This window comes from Zootermopsis nevadensis, unplaced genomic scaffold, assembly GCF_977971745.1.
Source record: "Zootermopsis nevadensis isolate Lab colony 2312 unplaced genomic scaffold, Znev_1.0 Znev_ptg000029l, whole genome shotgun sequence".
Lineage (NCBI taxonomy): Eukaryota > Metazoa > Arthropoda > Insecta > Blattodea > Termopsidae > Zootermopsis > Zootermopsis nevadensis.
Genome location: NW_028259161.1, coordinates 10,197,162 through 10,219,801, shown reverse-complemented (window position 1 = coordinate 10,219,801; position 22,640 = coordinate 10,197,162). Strand labels below are relative to the sequence as shown.

Below are 22,640 nucleotides of genomic sequence, written 5' to 3'. Positions count from 1 at the left end.
TTTCGCTGTAGAGAACTAGGGTGTTGCTTTGAAACACTATGAAAAACACAAATAAGGATGCAGTGATTAAGACGTACACCTAATAATGTGTACAAAGTGTTTTATACTTAAACTTTAAGCCACCACTGCTTTCTTACACGGCCCATAGAACAAAACGGTTGAGGGCCGTTGGTATGTGTCATATATGGCTCCAACACACTACTTTGGACAGTACTAGCACAGACAAGTTGCAAGTAGAATTAAATTTTTCACGACGGAGCGCAGGCACGAATTAACCTTCACAATTTTCTCGCACGTCATCATATCTAGAAAGATCTCAAATAGTCCAGAAGCCGACAGTTTTAACACAACACCACGAATTTTTTTTTCAGATAACGAAAAGTCTTTTCGAAGACCACCGATCAATAAACTGATCTAGACATTTTCTTAGCCGTAGGCTATGGACTAAGACGTGATAACCACACGGAATCAAACGTATTTATACGGACGAATTAGGCTAAGCAGTTATTACATACCCGTTAAAGCCGAAGCTCTCTGAAATCATATTTAATTATTCAGTCTGTGCCGTAAAGAAAGCACCATACTTTACCATTGTAATGATTAATTTGATTTTTAAGGTTATAGTCACTACTTACAGTGAGAATCTTAAGAAAGTCATAAATAGAGAAGGGTTAAATTCACACGAACACGCAACATGGTAAGATTTCGGGTTCTCACTGCGGGGAGTATTAAGAGGAGTTTTTCTGATATCTTGGGCCATGTAGTCTCTTAGAAATCAACCGAGGTTTCGGATGTGCTTACTGCCGTAATCGGGGCGATCTGAAACGTCGGTCACTTTTTACGAGACTACACGGCGCAGAAACCCAGAAGAAAGCCATCTTCAACATAAAACATGGTTTCATTTCTTCTTAACTGGCATTCTTAGCTTGCTTAATGACGCTGTTTGTACTACACAGGGCACAGATCTACAGTACTAAATGATAATGGAATGTGATATGAGTGGTGAAAACATAACGATTTGGAATAAAGAGGCCGTGGCCTATTTTAAGGTACTATCACAGTATTAGAATGGGAAGACTGACAAAAAAGAAACATAAGTACTTTTGTCAGGATAAACAGCAGCACAGCAGAAATTCGGAACGAGTGCATGTCTACACTGAGGGAGCTCTAACGATGAAGACATTACGTTCCTCCGAAATGTTGGTATCTAAATACAAGTCTAAACGGCTTTTCATCCCAGAAGACAAACATCGGCATGTCTTAATTGTTACCGTTATAACTTGCCTTTTTTTTCTTTTTCGTGTGTGGTATAGGCCTGAGACCTACTCCACTTTCGGGAGAAACTGTTTTTACACCTCAATCACGGGTGAACGGGTGACCCACATTTCGTTGTCATATGGGAATACAGGACATTATACATACGCCTTGGTATTCGGTCACCTTCCATTTCTATGGGATTTTGATCCGGTTGTTCTACTTTTTGAAATTAAATTTTAAAGTTCTTTACGAATAGACATATTTTAATTTTTCGTCTAATCTACTAGAACTTTTTTTTAAAAATCACATTTCAGCCGATTCGGCTTTCGAATCCTTATTTACAGTAGCAGACAAATTTCCCTGTCGTATATAATGCCAGGAAAGACCGTAACTTTTAACTGTATCTCCTTTCTTAATTAATGTAACTAACATAGCAGATTCAATACAGCTGAAGCTTAGCCTTAGTTCACTTTTACATTCTCCTCCATTTCAGGAGAAACACAGATCCACTTACAGTTAATATCGAATTAATTTAACGGAATCTAATAATTCTAATTGACCGATAAAGCGTTGTTATTTATACAACAGCATGCTCTAGAGCAGTGATATTCAATCTTAGGGGGTAAGTGAAATTTAAAAAAATATATTATTTTATGATAAACACTGAAAAATCAGTAATGTAATTTATTTAATTTATTTTAGATGTAGATTATATACTATGTATAACGTGAATTATACACCAACAACTTTGGGGGTACAAAGTTGAAGAGAAATTATATCTGGGGGTACGCGAACAAAAACGGTTGAATACCACTGCTCTAGAGGCATGAGGACAGCTCTCGACCCAGCTGGATGGGCGAATATTTACATGCTACGGCCGGCTTTAACCTTGGACAAAGAGCACAGTTATTTCTAGGACAGAACGCTCACTGTGTCCCAGAATCATCCTTCATGTCTGGTCAAGTGAAAAATTCCAACGCTCGTGCCCGGAATGCAAAGTCAGCTGTCCAACCGGTAGCCCTTTGCATTACTAGCCGACTGATGAAATGGCATGTCATGCAGTGCAGTAGCCCACGCACCTGAATGGCTGGATGATGGTCTGATAATAAAAATTTCGCTGACAAAACCCTTTGTTTGTCCGGACCCATTTTCAGTTGCACTTCGAAGAGTAAGTCTAAACCTTTCCAATCTTGTCATTTTTCATTCCGTGTTACAAATACGTAGATACCCTGCGCAACTGCAACGCAGTCATTTAGTTTACAGAGTATTGATCATTCCACAATTTTGCTTATGGAGGCCAAAAGTTTTTCACTTTCCCATCCATCAAGTAGATTATAACATCTGATGGACTTTGTGTGCGTCCTTTATTCTGTTTGTTACTAGATGCATATAATTTTATGCTTATTTATATTAGTTTCTTTCCTTTCATTTGCTGTTATGTGTTTTCCTTTTATTTTTAAGTTTGCAAATTTTTTGACAGTATCGTTATTAAGACATTTATTATTAAACCAAATCATTACTAAATGACGATGAATTTATAAGTTAATTGCCAATAAGATATCACAATATACAGCTTCAACATGGTCAGTAAATAAACCGATAAAAGAACAATATTTACACAACTCGTTTCTTAACGTAGATTTTCATAATAAGTATGTTTATTCAGAAATGTTTGCTCAGTGCTGCGTTATTCGAAGGTAACCTACTTAGATAAGTCTCAGGAACAAATTTAGCTACTTCTCAGCGCTCAAACACAAAGGAGATGAATCATTTCCATATCTTACGGGCGGGTGCAGCTACTGAATACGACCTTTAAAATCTATTCACTTTAACTGTATCATTCCAAACAAAACGCATACCTCCATGACCAGCTTGCCCATATATTAGCTTACATGGCATGACGGTAATCAATGTTAAGCCGAAATTTATAACCACTTAAGGTTATTTTTAAGGTGACAGTTTACAAATATATATGCGGTACTTATCTACTTGTAAGAACCCCGCTGGACGCTACGATGGTTATGGAATTCCATTTTCCTTGCACAATGCATCATCAGCCACGTCACATTATGCATAGTAATGCACTACTGTCCCTGGAGAGCAGAGGTTATCTACTAAACGCAAGATTACATCGAAACATGACTCTCTATCCCTCGCTCTCTCTGAGATATTGTCTACTAAAATTTGTAACTTGCAGAAGACAATAATGTATTTTATATTACTTTGTTACAAGTTTTTTTAATCTGTAGAAAGCGTTTCGTAATTTGTTCTAAAAGTCTTGGAATAACATTTTGTTGTGTTTTAAACCTATTTTGTGCTCTTATATATTTCTGATGTGGAACTGAAGAACATTTTGTAAAATTAGGCATTATTAGTATTTTAATGATAAATTATAATCAAACCAGATTAATGATATCGCTAATATAGTACAAACTTTATGGACAACTACTTTCGTCATATTGTCAATGTGAACTTTGCATCTCTTTCATCGTATATTTTCCAGACATCGTCGAAATCCATAGTTAAATTCTATTAATTTTAATAATCTAAATGAGTTATTTACGTCCTCTCAATTGTGGATATAAATGTGCTGTAAACGTTTCAGAAGTTATATTTTTATCAGGAACATTTCTGTTTCATGTATTCATTAATGACTTCGATTGACTGAGAATGGAACTTTAGAAAAAAACGTAGAATTAGGACATACTCCCCAGCGAGAAAATATCGACTAATATTCCAACAATGTTATTCATAGGTCAAAATCAGTACACCATCTTATCACCTACCCATTTCTTCCCCTACTATAGTAGGCATATATTAATAATCATCAAGATATCCAATCGGCCCTTCTAGCATTTGTAACCAATCTTTATAATCCTACGAAAGAGTAGACTATTCGATTCGATCTGCAAGAATCGCTGTAAGAATAGTCTGAAGTTGTTAACATACTGCATAATCTACAAATGAATCAAGTAACCTTCCCACTACTGTCGCTATAAGAAAGTAGCACAGTACGCCTGTCCTCACAGGCGTGCCCTTGATGTCACTATTAAGTCTCAATAAGAAGCTTTGCAGCTGAACAGAACATGTTCCATGGAAGTGTGAGAAGGTTCAGTCGCCAGAAGGTCACGCAAATACCCAGGTTGAACATGTGATCGAGAATCTGACATTAAAAATGGAGCACATCACCAAGACGCTGGTTGTGAGTGACCTTGGTCGAGCTACTGCAAGTATCAAAACCCATAACAGAAAAAAACGAAAATAAATTCAGTGGCGTAACGTACCTTAAAATCCTTACTGTTGCTCTTGCATCTAAAACTACATTTCCCTTGAGGTTTAACCGGCCAAAATGTTACATCCAGTTGGCGATCGCCCTGATGATGGAGGCAGCAAGTACATCTGAAACGTCTGGTAACTTCTACCAGACTTCACGCTAAGCAACCCATACAATTTTATTTGCATATTCGCCTCTGCGAGAACTTCAAATCTCAATATTGTACACGACTTTCTTAATTCTTTATTGTTTGCTGTGTCGTATTATCTCATCTATCGCAATTTCATTGATATATCCGCTTTCAGTCTCGGGTAAAGCGCAGACAATAAAGTATGAAGTTATTGTAGGCTTAATACTTCAGCTTTCATGAATTAGCTTCGTGGTTTTTTTTTAGATTTAAGATTAAATCCGAAAGTCTTAATGATTTGGACATTAGGTATTACTCTTAGGGCGGAGAATCGGTCCACTGCAATTTCCTTACATATCATGCCCCTAGCCGAATTCTAAGTTGATGTCCTAGTGTCCGAACTGTCCAACACCGTTTCAAGCTCCTGGTCTACATAATATACTGTTCTCCATATCTCCTTACTTTCTCTCTGCATCTGTACAAACTACGCACAAATTGTTGGTGAACGGTGATTTAAGTAGGCCTATATTCCTTTCTGCATAGTGAGGTAGACTAAATTACAGTTGTAGTTTCCGAACAAATCAAATTGACTGCACTTAATGGATTACACGTGTGGCTGTTAACACCTCTCGTTTTTTTAATTTTTTATTTTTGTAATGTATTGAAATCACCCAGGGACTTTTCAGTGTTTATGGGTGGTTCAGGGAAACTTGCCAGTTTCATCCATTCCTTAGTAACCTGCTTGGAGTCCCTGCCAATAGTTTGCTTAAAGTTGTCGTAGCATAGGATCCACTGTCACTGAAATAAAATCCATGTACTATCTCATTAGGATACGTATTTATCCATTTTACAGTAAATATGCGTAATTTTGACTTTCCCATACCAACGAAGTTAATTCGACATTAAATAATCTCAATCATTGATGTAGCATCTTTAATTAATACATGAAACAATTTCATGCATAATAATTTTGTTTATGCCGCAGATGACATCAGTTGTCCATACTTCAGAGCCTAAATTCAGGGGTTTCTAGGAAAATTTAAGTAGTCCAAAACTGGTAACTTTATTCAGTGTTGCCATCTTATGGGTTAACGCATAATCGGATAATATCATTCCGGCAAAAATTGCGTGTTTTAAAGAAAATGAGTGCTGAAATATACGTGTTTTCTACCTACAATGCTTTATTTTTAAAATAAAACAACTTATGTCCATTCCTATTGCAAAAATATTCTCATATCGTAAAACATGCATCAGTGGTTCAGATGTTGGAAAGGTTTTCTTGATTTCCCAGAAAGTTTAATTTTGAACTTACTTAGTTTTTCCCAGAAATACCTCAATTACCACTGACGACATAGTGTCTGAGAAAGATATCGAGTGTTGTTCGTCATTACATAAAACCCACAGTTCAAGTGTAGTGGGGAAGAGTTTCTGAAGATAATAAATCCAAAGAAAGAAGGATAATTAATAACACCTCCAAAGTGGAAAGATTTCTGAAGATTCTCTCTCTGACCTTCGACATAATATGCTCAGTGGCGAACAAGTTTTACTCACAAAGACTTCTTCTCAAGACAAAGGGCCATTTATGCCTTTATCTGCATGGTATCAACGCTGACCTAAATGGTCGACGCTGAAACCTTGCAGATTTGTCCTTGCAGCTTTGTCCCAAAAACAGGGCTCAAATTGATCAAATTTTGAGCATCAAAGAATCCCATCTGGTATAAGGTTTCAAACTTCCACGGCGACTGAGTGCTATCAGCCGAGTAAACATGCATTTACAATCCAATATTTCAGAGACTGTCTCAGCCTCCAACAGTAAGATTTAACTGATTTAACTGATCGCCCGAGAAGACTTCACTGAACCCTATTCTTTTCATGATACATGTTATGTTATGTTATGTTAGGTTAATAATCTATAACTGTCTTAAGCTAATGTGAACTGAAAATCTATGCTGCCAATAAAACAAAAACAAAAAATCCTCTACAGGGAGAAGCATTGTAAGTTAAAATACTATACTAGGTAATAAAACATTACAAGTTTAATACGCCCGTATGAGGAAGATATGAAAAAACGCAAACATTTACAACTTACCTAGGCCTATAATTTAAATAATTTTTAGACACTCCGTCAAAATGGCGTCTGGGAAAGTAAGGATTTGTGTCAAATACTGATTAAACCTATAATACAGCAGAAAGCATGTAGTAGATCAAAGACAATGGGACAGCCAGCAGTAAGCTGCAGAAATTAAGAATGTTAACAATTTTAAAACATTATTCAAATCTATAATTATTAAACACTTGAAAATCTTAGATTATAATTTAGTTAAAAATTCCTACTAGAATTAAACTGTAGACGGAATGGGTGAAGAGAGATAGCGAAAGATAGCCTGGAGTTTAAAATCTGGAGAACATGAAGTAGCTATAAGGAGGCTGAGGCAGGCAAGGACTTGAAATTCCAAAATATGTTAAAAAGAAAATAAGAAGAAAATTATATGCAACATTTACAATTAAGTAGTCCCATCATGTCATGATAAGGACAAGACCTAATATTAAGGTAATTCTTCAATATAGGTATAGAATTTGTACTTAGACTATACTATGGCTTATTTATTATATTAAATAGAGTCGAAAATTTTGGACATGCACGCAAATCATGTCACTATAAAAGCCTACAACGCCTATTCTTTCTAAACGCTAAAACGTACTAATGAAGAAAGACTGCTTTGCAGTTAGCACGCCACTGATCAACGTCTGGCTCATGGATATGAAAGGTGACCTTGTCTCCCAGCACCAAGCCATTAGTTATATTGATGCAATGCGCAGTAACACGCTGATTACCGTGTGCAGAGATGGAATTTTGCCAGCAATCAATGGACGAACACAACACTTTCTGGGATACGGTAGGCACAGCAGTCCCACAGCACAAAGGAGCGTTACAGAAATAATTTACACACCCGAAAATTGTTCCATTACTTTATATATTAAATAACAGCTCCGTTCTAGAGGGACATACCTCTTTGCCAGTATTACTACGTGTCTGTTCTTAACACGCATACAGGTGATTACATTTAAAGATAATTTTTGTTTTAATAAAAATTCGTCGACGTTTCAGGGACCATCTCTGTCCCCATCATCAGAGTTTTAACAATTTGACACGGCTGATAACCTGAGAAAATTTGATTGATTTGGTTAGCCGTGAAATTTTTAGATCTATAACTTCTATTGTCTGAAGAAACAATTTCTTTTGTTGTTGTCACTGTACTGAAAACATTATAGATATTTTACATTCTACTGCTGTGAAGAATTTCTTATCAACCTCGAAAAACGTTAGTTCCAAACTATACAAGCTGTTTTGTATTCCACCCGCACATATAACTGAAGAAAATGCGGCAATTCTTTTCTTGAATGTGGGCAGTGTTATTCTGGTTTATAGCGCACTAGTCTTACAGCTGGTGACAAAAGTGTCACCTCTGTTCTCGGAGCAGAGGTTCTACACCATTCTAGCAAGAATATATTTACTTTAACAGTACTGATGATCAACTTTTGAAGCTTCACATCTGACCGCTTGGAAGACATCTCTATTATGAAACTAATGGAGAACGTAAGATACTTAATTAAATGGACCTGCATGACTAGATTACACGGTGTATTAAATGAAAAAACCACGAATATTTAATTGAAATATAAAATACAGCATAAATGAATAGAGTAGAGAATAACCTCTGAAAAACAATTTCTGGGATAAATATGAAACCATGAATTTTCAGAATACACAACATAGACTCACTTTACGACTTTCTGTAGAATAATAGGCTTATGGTGAGAGGAATATTTTTAAAAATATCTTAATTAAGATATGACGGTTTATAATTAAGTATCCGTTAAGTTTTCTTTAAAAATACAGGAAGCCTTAATCGTGAATTTATTTTGTAAAGAAAAGTAACCTTAACAGTAGGCCTACGTATCCAAAGTAACAAACTCCGTCTTTCAGTTCATTTCAGTTGCTGATACTATGGCCTTGTCCGTGCAGGTCACAAGCCACTCATGGATGGCGCCTCGAGTATGGATAACTCACTCCCAACTCCAGCGTAATAACTTATATCTGGGAAAAAACACTGCGCCCTGAATTCGGAGAAACCCAACTCTTACGCAGAAGAAGGGCTTCCTTAACATTGAAACAGCAACACAAATTCTGAGAAAAATTGAGGCAACTGTTTTCCCCTACAGATCCTAGCGGAAATTGTAAAAATATTTACAAAACTCTGTAATTAATCTTTATGATAATTGTCAAGTAATGAAGATTTTATCTTGCTTCAAAGTCAATGTCATATTTGTGATTTCATTAAAACTTCGCCGTATAAAATTAGAAAACTTTAATCTTCTTAGTTTCAAGATGTATTTGAGGACAGCGGTAAAAACTCAAAACTGCATGCACGAGGAAATGAATAACAAATTCAATTCGAGGAATGCTTGCTGTCACATAGCTCAGAATCTTTTGTCTTTCCGTCTACTATCAAAAAACGTAAAAATTCATATAAATACAAAACTATGATACAGTATTAGACCTACAACCTCTTTTGTATGGATATGAAACCAAATCTCTCACACATTGGGAAGAATACATTGAGAATGTTTGAAAACAGGCTGCTAAGAAAATATTTGGGCCTAAGAGGGATTATGTGTCAGGAGGACGGAGAAAATCACGCTGTGAAGAGCTCTGTAATTTGTCCTCTTCACCAGATATTATTAGGATGATCAAATAAAAGAGGATGAGATGAATGGGACATGTAGCACGCATGAATTCAATAAGGAATACACACAGAATTTTTGCTGGGAACCTGAAAGTAAGATACCAGTCGGAAAACCTAGGCGTAGATTGGAGGATATACTGAAAAAATATCTTAAGAAAACAGCGTCATAAGTTGTGAATTGGATTAACGTGGCCCAGGAAATGGTCCTGTGTAATGAACCTTCGGGTTATATAAAAGGCGATTTTATCTTGACTAGCTGAGCGACTATTAGCTTCTCAAGAAAGTTAAGTGAAACAATAAATTAGAACTTTTCATGACACCGTGTCTTTTTTTACGTTCTACAGAATTCGAAGACTATAATTAAGCCTGAAATCTTTGCATGGCCTCACGGTTATTGTTTTCAATGGCCTGAATTTTATACAAAGTTCAAGGAAACGTTTTCGACAGGTTTAACGTTATTCTGAAGACAGGCACACATAGGCCTAGATCAAAGGACACATAAGCATCAAATATTGTTTCTGTAAACATATTTTTGTGTGCAAAATAAATGATAAGTTCAATTCTCTTATCGCGAGTGGTAGTTTGCTGATGATACAGTATAAGAGAAATAATGTGTTACTCGACAGTTTCCACTTGCGAAGTAATTTCCACTTTGCATTAGTCTGTAACTGCTCAAACGACAACAGTAGTAACTTGGCGTTATCTGCAGATGTTGAACATGTTCTTGCTACAAACATTCTCCCGCCATCCTGTAGATCTAGTTGTTTATTCATGTGAACTGTCTGTCGCTAGCCTGGGTGTTCAATGCTGTGTAGTCCTACTTCACTAGCGTTAACATAAGCTGCACTTGTAAATCTACATGCAGCAGACGACAACAATGAATACAAGTAATTTGTCAGTCTAAGTCGGGTTCGAAATCGGTTTTAAATGAGCGCTGGTAATGTATCTGCTAATATATATTTTCAATTAGTATACCAACTTGAACAGAATTGACAATAATAAACCTACACGACTGATACTGTAATGAGAGCCTGATTTTTTAAAACACGAAGAATACATCTCAAGGACCAGGGCGCCTGATGATGGAGACATCAAGGACCTCTGAAACGTCGGTAAACTTCTACCAGACTAAACGGCGCAACCCAAAAGACGGTGAAAACCTCAACTCTCTCACATGATACTGGCTTTTATCCAAAATATTTTCAAGCAGTTTCAATACCAAATTCCGAAAACATCCAAAAGAACAATAGAAAAAAAAATAGATTTTTATTTCAATGAGAACACTAAACAACATAAAGTAGGGTGATATGGACACAGAAGAAGACAAAAGTAGAATAGAAGCGACACAGACAAGAGTTGAAGTCCCTCTGGTGGTACCAGACTGACTGTGATACTGAAGCCGCGAGTCTCGTTGCAGTTGAGGCTGGAACCGAGGGTCTCGTTGCATCGATCCTGGTCACAGGTTCCTGGCTACATCGGGCAGCAGCTGTCTCTGTCTCTCCACGCGTCGCCCGTCGTCTCAAGCACGGCGACATCTTTCAATTATTTCTGTCTCTCCACGCGCCATCTCATCCTCGCTCTGATGCCATCGGGACATGATTGCATTCAGGTCACCGCCACTGGTCTTAACTTTTTGTTGTTAATATTTTTGCACATTCGATCGTGACGTCAAAACCAGACTTGGGCTTCTAAATCATGTAGGATAGCAGAATGTTCGTTTTCCTATTGGCTTGTTGTGTTCCCGCCCCCAGCTCTTTCCTCAATGGTCTGTCATTTGGTTGACAAATGACTGGCAATGGCTCCGCCTTACAACCACTCAACAAACTGACGAGGACGGAGAGATGGTAAGTTCTCAATAATTCTCTTTCTGTGTGACTGACCAGTAGTGACATCTGGTGGCAAAGTGACGTTACAATACTTCCGACGGATGTGAAAATTAATAACAATGGTATATCCCAATAAGTTTTGGCTTATTGGCTCTTTGATTTACTTCTTTTTGCGAAAACGAGCAACATCGTCAGAGCGCCAAGTGGAAAAATTTGTGATCTGTTCAGGATGGTTTATAGGCTTTAATGTAGTATGAAGATCTGCATTTCCTTCACACTACAAAACATCGTAGCAACATGATCATTTGTGGGGTCTGTGAATTGTTTCGAGTTGTCCATAGATAATAGCCTTGTCTGTTGGAAATGAAGAACACACAACACGGGATAAGATTGCTTCCGCGAAGAGTTCAAACGACACTGAACGGACATTACTCTGTGTGTAGGATTGTTCAGAATTGTTGTCAATGTTTTATTCACTTCTGGATTACTTCTTATAGTAAGCCTATTTGATGACACTCACCCTACCTAAAATAATAGGCCTATTAAACTTAGTGGTGAAAGAATGTTCCTTCATACTTCCGCACCTATCACAATAACTACAAGTTTAAAAATTGATTATCCGTACTTATTTCTTTCACTGAAGCGTAAAGCGTATTTTGTGTTTTGTTTTCTCACGAGCTAAAACTTTGACTTCTTCCTTCATAACGGCATGAAGGTAATTTCGACTTTTATATGAGAAATTCGCAGCCGGGGGTTCCGTTTCGATCGTCAGATTACTGAAATTTGGGAAGATGTAGCCTAACAATATTCTGAAAATCAGGCCTATAAACGTATTGTGCATTTCTCTCTACACGTGCAAAGGCCTGAAGCGGCCTACACATCAGTCCTCCTCAACTGCACAATTAAAACTGCTATATTTCCGGACAGTTACTCTAAATTAAGGAACAATTAAAAGATCGCTTAAGTTCATTAACTAATCAGGAATGGGGATACAAAACATTTAACCGGTACGACTATTCTTTGCCCTAAGCAAGTATTTGTCTGCCGGTGAGAAGCCACATTTTGAATTCAAATGTGTTACTACATATTTACACCTATTTTCCTTAGTTTTTCCAACCACCGGTTTAGATAACAGGCTCCCTTCAATCAGATTATTTGCCATGCGTTTTCATCCTGAAATCATAAATCATCACCGTAGCCTACCCCACCACGTCTTCATGAGCAGGTCAGATGCGGAGCACGGGTCAGCAACCTTGGTTTGCGGCCCGTCACATGATCTGGGAATTAGCCAAAGCGAGAAGCGAGGAGGACACTTATATAAATAAATATATAAGCGTAAGAGAAAACAATTGAAAAAAATATCTTAATGAAATAAATAACAATTTTGTAGATGTAAGCCTATAACGTTAAAATCGCGTTATTGCATAAAGGTACATTTTTCCTTTGTTCAAACTCCATGGAATTAAACAATAAAATGTTAAATTGACTGTGGTATTAATAACTGAAGGTTTACCAAATTGACAATGATTTGACATCGAAACTGTTCGGAAGCTAAAAATACGGCCTCTAAAATAATATTACTTATAGGAAGAAATGTATATATTGTGTCTAAGTGAATACTTCATATGCTGTTTAAGTTAAAGAAATATAATTTCACTACTGTTCGCTATATTATTATTTTTGTGGCCCTCGACAAAGACATGAATAATCAATTCGGTCCGCGGTAATGAATAGGTTGACGGCCCCTGAAGTAATGCATAGAATTATGACATCATTTTCACTTAAAAGCACTCGTCTGGGGTTTGTTTAGTTTAAAAAATAATCTTAACTTAAAAAGGACAATCTTCTAGGTTTTACGTACTCGTCGCTGTGGCAACCTAAAATCTTACTGTTAACTTATTAGTACTTGAAAGAGTGGTACGCTCATAAATTTTATTTCAATGATATGATATCTTACAGTCTAAAGAAGTTATGTACCCTGAGTCCATCGAGATTATCTCTGTCTTGTTCGCCATTCTTCCCACTCAACGTTTCGGATGTTTCCGTCATAAATATGATTTAGGGTCCAATTAGTTCGTGTCCCTTGGCAGCAGCCAAGTAGGTATACATTTCTCACCAAATGCAGGCGATGCAAAACCTACAACCTATTCTTTAAATGAAAAGTCTTGCTGTAATATTCCGTATTTTAGTTAGAAACATTCAAAATATTCACATTCCAAGATAACATTACTATGTAGCAGGTGTGCACCGAATACAGAAAAGTTACATTTAAATGCGATTTATATCCTCAGATTGAACTAGACTATTTTGCTCTAAACTATTTTGTATTTTTAATGGAAGAACCGTATGAAAACTTTCTCAAACACACCAGAGCGTGCTGCTGTCTCATAAACAATGACACATGGTACAAGTTGACATTCAGATTACATTTACGTTTTATATCCTATTAATTTGAGTCTGAAAAAGAGGTCTGTAAGAATGGCTGTAGAGTTTGTGGTGTATTTATATTTCTTATTCCTCCTATGCATGCTACATGTTCTGCTCGTTTCATCCTCCTTGGTGAAGAGCATAAGTAAACTGTGAAGCTTCTCATTTCACACTGTTTTCCATACTTGCAGGCCCATTAATTTCTCATGAAAGTTATTCAAATTTAATACCTCTACAAAAACCACTAACGAATACAGGTGTGATTATGAACTGACTGCTACGTAAATAGGAGTATTATATGCCTATGTCTTAAACCGCAATGCAGACCTACTTTTCATTCCTAACTAAGAATGGAGTTGCAACAGATACTTAAAGAACAGCAACACACTACTCTAATGACTAGAAAGCCAACAAATTTAATGGAGAAGAAACCTTCTAGAGTAGCTAAATTACCAGCCTTTTAAGGAACACGAAGCTCATTACTGTGCTCATCTTGCCATTTAATATTTTCCATTTTGTTCTTTAACAGCTTTAAGAAAAACAGATTGTCACAGTTTATGAAAAGCGTTGTGACGGATAAGGAAGGAAAATGAATTACAGCCTTGAATAATTCAATTATAATATGTTTTTTATATTTGTCAATAACTTACAAGGTTCTTTTACTTTGCAAGTTACCTCGTGGTTGTATAATAGGCTATACATAGTCGTAATGAAAGGAATCTATCTCTTTCTTGCCTTTACCCCTATTTTGGAAAGATGATATTATGTTTATGGCTTTCATGTTACGAATTTGTACCAAATTTCAATTCAATTTGTGATGACAGTCAGTTAAGATGAGTTCTTCTTTTGCGTAACCACGTTGTCTGTTTGTTTATATTAAACAAAACCATCAAACTATATCGATAATTCGACAAATGTTGAAATAATAGTTGAGATATCCACACTGAATAATATATTGTTTACAGTTATAAAAATGACTGTTTTCTTGGTTGTAGCGTCTTATAGTCTGGCATAAGTTTATCAACGTTTTAGAGGTCCTTGCCTCCTCCATCATCAGAGCGATACCCGCTGGTAAGTTCTACCAGACTGCGAGGCGTTACAACTCAGAAGACAGCCATCACTGTACTCGCCGCCGTTAAAGCCTCAAATCCTACAATTTCTACTTAATTTTATTTTCTGTTCTACGTACCAGAAGCTCTGGTTTCTTCGCCACTATCTGTATAGAAGAACAACAACAATGTGGGAATGAAAAATATTAGCCTTCTTGACTATTTAATCTCTGCGTCTGTAACCATCAGTTTTATAACAATATTGAAACATGAAGATTTCTGTCTTCTGGGTTGTTGCGCTGTTTCAGAGGTCATACTGGCTGTATGACCTCTGAAACGTTGGTTAACATCGACCAGACTACACAGCGCAACAACCCAGAAGACAGAAATCTTCATACTCACCGCTGTGAGAACCTCAAGTCTTACAATATTAAAACATTTTATAAAAGTTTTACACTTCGTCGATAGTGTACTGAAGGACTCAGTAACATGCGATACCGATATGTAAATTGATATCGAATGATATCTTAAAATAATGTGACAATGGAACAAGCTTCTGCTACTGACAATATAAACGAAGCAGTTCAGGTTAGTCTTTTGATAGTAATTCACACTTTGGCGTCTCATTATTTGTTTACAAAAAACAGATGATCGACACATGTCAATGTTTTATAAACCTTTTGGTTGAAATTTATGATCTCGGCGCAGAATAACTTTGGACACACTATTTGTTGATAATAAATTGTCTATCAGACGTTATTTTAAGAACAAGAAATATTGAACACTGACAATTTCATGACATGAAAGTAAGTATTAAACTTATAAAAGAAAGCTCAATTACTCAAAGTCAAAAAGAAAACAATACAAATTCCTTGGTAAGGAGAAGTCACGGGAAATAAAATATACCTTTAATTAGTGGGAGTTGTGTTTTTCTTCTACAATACAAGAAGGAATTTCTCTAAATCCTATCTTTAATGCATTGGTTGCTTAAACTTATTTTTAAAAAAAGTGACAAAGAAACTGAACTGAGAAATGCCAGCATGTAATCAAATAATTTATCATCCTTGTCGATTTTACTTCATCATCATGAAAGAGACATGATAATGTTTCATTGCAGTTAAGAACTTTCCAGTGGTTCAAAGAAACATGGACACATGCGATTACTTGTATTCCACAACATTCGAAATCAAACATAACACTCAGTTAGACCTATATCAGGGAGTTACATTGAAATGGGAAATGTTATACTGCAAATTCGCTACAACCACAAATTCTCTATTTTCAAATTTAACTATTATAATTATTCAAATTATGCGTGAAAATGATTGATTTATTCGTAACTGTTCACTGGAATAAGCAAATTGTAAAAACGACCACTTTACGGTAGCTGAAATAAGTTGGGTCGTGTTTTAAACCCTTACCACCAGCATTATCCAAGTATTTCGAAAAGTATGCTCGTTTTGGGTTACACTATCATTATCAGAGAACGTTTATTTTATATAAAATGTGTAAATAACCTCAATCTAAAAATGTCTTTAACACATTTAGTAGCTACAATAACAAAACATGTAATGGGCTTTTGTGACTAATTTAGATCATTGTCTTATTACGAAAAAGTAAACCGTTGAATGTTACGATCGGATCAACAACAATTTGTAACAGTATGTTGTTTAGGCCTATGTAGGTCTATAAATTTTAGAGATGAGAGAAAGGAAAAAGATGGGGCATTGAAGGAAAGTTAGCAAACCAATAAAATTAATTAACCATTTCATGGTTGAAGACCGCTGTTTTGGACATTCGAAACCTAATTAGTAGAAACTATCTGAAAAGCGTACTTTTAGCTCAGATATACATGATAATACCTAATGTAAAATACAGAAACACACCTACTGTGTTACAATGCTTTCGGATGATTGTGCGTGTGATCTCACACATGAACAGAGACGAATATGACGAGGCTGCTAAGTGCTTATCGCTTCCTTACAAGTCACTACAGTTATCGGAATACAAATGTGACAAATCCAAACATTTCCAGTTGCATGTGAACATATAGAACTTCCATAACTTTTCTCATCAATTTACGTTATTTTAAAATTGCAAGTTAAAATGACTGAGTTTTGCTGGCCATTTCACTATATGGACAATGTAATCTCGAGCTCGTTATTTTATTTTAAATTACACTACAGAAATCAGCAAGTCCTCGAAAATTACTCTTAATTATTTTACAGTAAACTGTTACTTTCAGCATAATTCCGATTCTAACTTGATTATTAAAAACTGAGGGGTACATTCTTGAATTTATGACCGTCATAGAATCGAACCTTGGAGTATAAAAAAATGAAGTAGTTAACCATGAGGTGGCTGAAACGTTGGATTTAAATGTAATAAGCGTAATTTGTACCTATTTTAGGTGTAATTGCAATGAAGCCCTATCAGTGTGTACACCATTCTCACACAGACTGACGCACCTCAACTAAGTAACTAAGCTATCGACCATATACATTTATTATTAATTAGATTACTAACTGATAATAACTATAAGCAACTCCATTTAAGGCCACATTGTCTCCTTTGATACACTGACATTAATCCAACTAGAGGAGAAATTCTCCGCTTTTACGAGACCTGAAAATTCATATCCAACTTAACAAAATCTCACTAATGAATCCTATTCTGAATCATTTAAATTCAATTCCCATCATCCAACCTATTTAGCTAAGGTCACTTTTAATATTAATGTTCCATATATACAAAAAAACTTGGAACTGTCCCTTAAGATTTTTCTATTAAAATTCGATTTCCTCTGGTTTTCCGTTGCATATACATGGTATCTGAAGTATCTGGCTTTAAAATGACTTCATACTGGACGTAGTTCGACCACCTCGTGATTCTGTCACCAAACAGGTGAAGCATAACTTAGTATGTGGATAAGAATTTTTATAGCCTAACAAGGTGGATCTGTGTTTCCGTCCTGAGTGTTCTTTTACACACTGCATAATTTGAAAACAGGGTTGTTGTTTGATTCGTGCACTGCTTTACGACAAAAAATTTGCTACAAATGTAAATTGTACCCTACAGCACATGAGGATATTTCTCATTTGTAAATTGGAAGGTAAACTAAAGAAATTAAGGCTTATTTCAAAGTACTAGTATGGAATTACCTTACCAGTGCAAAGATTGAAAAAAAGAACTAACAGATATGTCAGTGCCGAGAGGAACCTCGACCGTTAGTGGCAATAAAATTCCGTATGAAAATAAAAGAAAAGTACGTCACATGTGATCAAATGCTGAAAGCCGATAACTGTTGACGTTAAGGAACTGCATGTAGGTGTTATAGGCGATACCACAAGAATTAGTGTCCAGTTTAGACGTAGGCGTTGTCGAATAAATGCGCTGTGGATTTTGTCGAGTCGACTGATAGAGATAAGGGATAAAAGAATAGCACGAGATAATGAACCAGGAACTGTGATCGAGCCAGGATCTTTTGCTGCAGTGCACCATTATTTCCTTATTAGCGCAATCCTCAGACAGACGTAATGCGGTCACTTGTATTCCTGTCTTACTTCGTTGCGTGCACAATCCAATGGCTACTACAAAAAAAAAAAATCGGTTCGTATTTGTCTGGATGCTTACTTTCCCAAAAGGAAAGAGAGATTTGTATGTGCGTGTTTGTCTCTTCCCTCTAATAACTTTTCAACCAACTGACAGTTCTTCACGAAATTTGATACGGATGAAATACCATTACAGACCTATCCTCATTTGTAGTTTTTAGCTACTACACATTAAATTAATTTTAACCAAAATGGAGGCCATGTGAATTGTTGAATCGGGAAAGACATTCATGTTCTGTAATGAAAGACTGTTAAATTTTATGTTGTTATAGATGTTTGAAAAATATTAAACTTCAGTTCATAATTTTTAGAATGTAAAACAATATATATATATATTCGCATTACACTACAGGTCTAACTTTTTAAACTTATATGCTAATCCTTTAAATGTAAAAACTCATCTAATTAATATTTAATAACGCAGTTCTTACCTCCAAGAAAATACACCACATTTTTGTTACAAATGAAAGTATGAAAATGTTCTTTAGGAAAATGCATATTTACCTTCTTGGAATTCACATGAGCAGTCTTACACGAACTGACATAACACAGTTCAAACTATAACGATGAGGAAGAGGGAAATTGTTGCTCTTTATTCTGACAACCAAGCCCATACTTAAATGCATTCTGAGGGCCACACTCAAAGATGTTTTTACCTTATAGGATTGTTTATAGGCTACATAATTATCGCTAAGCTATGGACGATTAAATCAATGGAAACATAATAAACATAGCTACCTACAATTTCACGAAACATTTTGCAGTGTGTTGAAATTACAGCCAGCTTGTTGGACAGCCAGTCAGGTCTGTCAGTCAGCCAGTTAATACGTAAAACTTGCTTGCACTCATCGTTTAAAGCAGACGAGAGATGGCGCTAGTGAGAAAACAATGGTAAAAAGACGTGAAACAATTGAGAACGGTTGTTCCATAATCGATTGCTATACTTTTGCCCTCATTAAACTTCTAAAGGGTTGGAAGAAAGGAAGAAGAATCAACGAAGCCCTACATATTTATGGTGTCTTTTTCTTGCGATTCACAATAATGGCGTATTGTTCAGCTGTCACACTCTATCAGAGACTGAGAGACTGCATTAAGGCGGGGTTCCTTTGTACGAGTTATGCCGCACGAGGTCCGGTGACAAAGAGGGAAGGTGTTGTGCGGGATGCTGTTCAAGCAGGTGCAGCATGCGTTGTAACTGTGGTGACAGTCAATATACTGTCGTCACTTCACTTACAGCTATAACTGATGTCCAAGAATGTGCCAAATCGACTCATTCTCAAATGAAAGAGACAAAAGGGGACATTTATGGCAAGAAAAGCTAAGAAAATTGATACTAAATTTAATCGTTTCTTTGTTGCGCGTGTAAAGAAACACGTGTTGTGAAGTTCTATTAACTGCCGATACTCAATAGATCCTTTTCTTCCTTCACGTTTTTATTGTTGAAAGGCATTCTGGCCTGTTTCATCACAGAATCAACTCTGAGATGCTGAAAGATTTCGAGTTTTATTATTATGTGATACATTTAACTACGTCGTCAATAACTCAGAAAATACAGCGTTCAGTGATAGGGTGATTAACGAATATTAAGCTGGAAAGGATAAAAACAGCAGTTGTGGCCAAATTCGAGGTAGTCTAGAACTACTGGAGGAACTGAGAAGACCCACAAAAACTTCAGTGACCAAGACTTGAACCCACTCAGCCGCAACGTTCGGTTTGAAACTTCCTGCCACGTGAGTTACATTCATTAATAGGAATCAGCGAAGAGCAAGAATTCCACTCGTTTGACACAATAAAACACAGAAAAATAAGAACAGAAATCCACGTCCCGAGAGGGATGAAAACAGCGTGCTTGTGGCCTAATACTGAGGTGTAATAATTCTAACTTCATCGTATAAGGAAATGACGTATATGATTTTCAGAAGTAGTATCAAAGTGCACACATGTTTCCAGTTTTGTATGCATAATAATAATAATAATTCAATTCAATTAATTTATTAGAGTGCTTGGCAACAGCCAAAAGAGGCCAATAACAGCCAAGCACTAACAATAAATATAACAATACAAAAACAAACAAATAATGAACAAAATATATAAATGTACAATATAATAATGATAATATATCAATTCATTAATTTATTAAGAATAATTAACAGTAAATGGGCTAAATGATATTCCTAAAAGTGAAACATTAAAATACATAAAACAAACAAACAAATAATAATAATAATAATAATATAACATATAAGTCTACTGCGCAAACCTTAGGTACGTATGATGAACATAACGTCAAAATTATTGTTTTTTTCTAACTATCAGCACGAGAACAACACGCGTCTGTCGAGAACAGACAACTATGTGTGATCAGATAAATAAATTAAACACAATGTTTGTTAACATGTTTCCGAGATGTGATGTTCTCCGATCATCATAAGACATATTACATAAATATTCCATAAACCAATTAATCCAGAGCATTAATTTGAACTTGTACTTACGCAAAACCCAGCTCTGGCTAGAGATTACAGTTGTGAAGCGAGCAAAGATCATCAAATATAGGTTTATAATAACGTTTATAAATATTGCGATATTTTAATATTACAACGCCCGCAGGATAACATGTAGTTTAATGTACGATCTACTAATTTACGATACAACAAGCTACAAAGCTAAGGGTGACCAGCACAGAAGTCTCAAAATAAAATTTTAGGTGTTATTTACAGCATATTTACTCGAAAATATAGGCGTATAATCTATGGGTCTAACAAATTTTCCGGTACTAGAACATAAAAGCCAGTCTCTGAACGAGATTTAGGACAACACATTTTGAAACTTGACAGTATACGAAGATGTGCCTCGATCGCTTTACTCCCAGGGAAGAAAAGCAACGTATTATTGGTAACAGAAAGTTACCTCAATAGCCTACAATAGCCTTGACTTGGTCAATGTTGTCACATTATATTGCACGAAAGAGTGCTATAATACGTGTTATTTGAGGTTTTCGTGGAGGTGATAATAATCTCTTGCTCTTTTATGCCGTGTGAAATCATAGTTTGATACCAAAGTTTCAGAGAAACTTCTTAAAGGCTATATAAGATTAATACAGAATGATTCTCTGAAATTTGGCATCGAACTACTAGTTTGCACGGCGTCATAACCCAGAAGCACAACACTATAAATGCTTTAACATACATGTAGATAGTATTCTATGTGTATAATTTATCATCACACTAAATTTTACATGCCAGATACAATGGCTTATCAATATTATTGTATTTAACTGCAAAAAGTAACTAGAAACTAAATACAAATTACGCCTGATTTATGCCTTTATATTCTATGCAAAAATATGCCCCCCTTCTTTCTTAAATGCTAATGTACTGCCCACACAATGTTAATGCAGGATGCCCCGAGCACTTATCCATATAATACTTCTTTCTGGCATCTCCTGAACTATCGACACATTGTTTGCAATCAATAGGGACACTGAAAGAACACGCATAAATCCCAGTGACGTGAAATATAAGGGGTCCTAGCACAGTAAGACAAAGGGATATTACACGGGTTCGTATGTTAAAACAGATTTGGGTGGAGAAAATATTATGACTGCATGTTTTTTTTAATCATTCATCCTGAAGTCGTTTGAAAGTGTATACTCCGACTCGTTGCAGTTTTGAAGGAATTTACACAAAGCATGGCATTGGTAAAAAATTATTTACTGACGTCTGAGCTGAAAACTTCGTGTCTTTTTTGGCGACATCTCATAGTGAAGCAATGGGTTGACTAATTAATGTAACAGCAAACAGAATGCAGCCTCGGAAATGATGATCATATCCAGTCCAAGTAAAACTTGCCAGAATCCTGATAATAAAACAGTAATTCAATTCTTTGTTTATTTAAGTGCTGACGTAACAGCCCGAACACAAATTACAGACCAAGCACGAGTTAAAAAAGAGAGAAAAGGAGAACAAACATGCACAAACACAGAAGCTATTAAATCAGGACGGTTTGTGCCATTTGGTTGATAATAATATCAACGACGTAAGAAAAGTGTGAGAGCAGGAGATGACAAAGATAACCCTAACAGGAGATAACTTTCAAAGCAAATATAGCGCCAAAATCAACTCAGCTATATTACTTAACTCCAGTACGTCCTGTTTTCCACTCGGTTAACCCCAAAGAATCTTCGATCTCAAATTATATAAATATCTAAGCAAACATTCAATATTGAAAATCAATAACAATAGACTACTATCCGTTAGACCGAAAATGTTAAAATTATGATGTCGCAGTACATAAGATTGGCCTCTTTGTGTTTTACATA

The 22,640-nt window shown here is 36.0% G+C and overlaps 1 protein-coding gene and 1 long non-coding RNA gene across 5 annotated transcripts in view; one reads left to right on the top strand and one right to left on the bottom strand.

The window, feature by feature from the left end:
• Window positions 1–22,640, bottom strand: part of LOC110832654 (uncharacterized) — a 202,813-nt gene that overhangs the window by 59,848 nt on the left and 120,325 nt on the right. The gene's annotated exons all lie outside the window — the stretch shown is intronic.
• LOC110832656 (uncharacterized) overlaps window positions 1–22,640 on the top strand; it is a 57,076-nt gene that overhangs the window by 32,639 nt on the left and 1,797 nt on the right. The window lies entirely within an intron of this gene.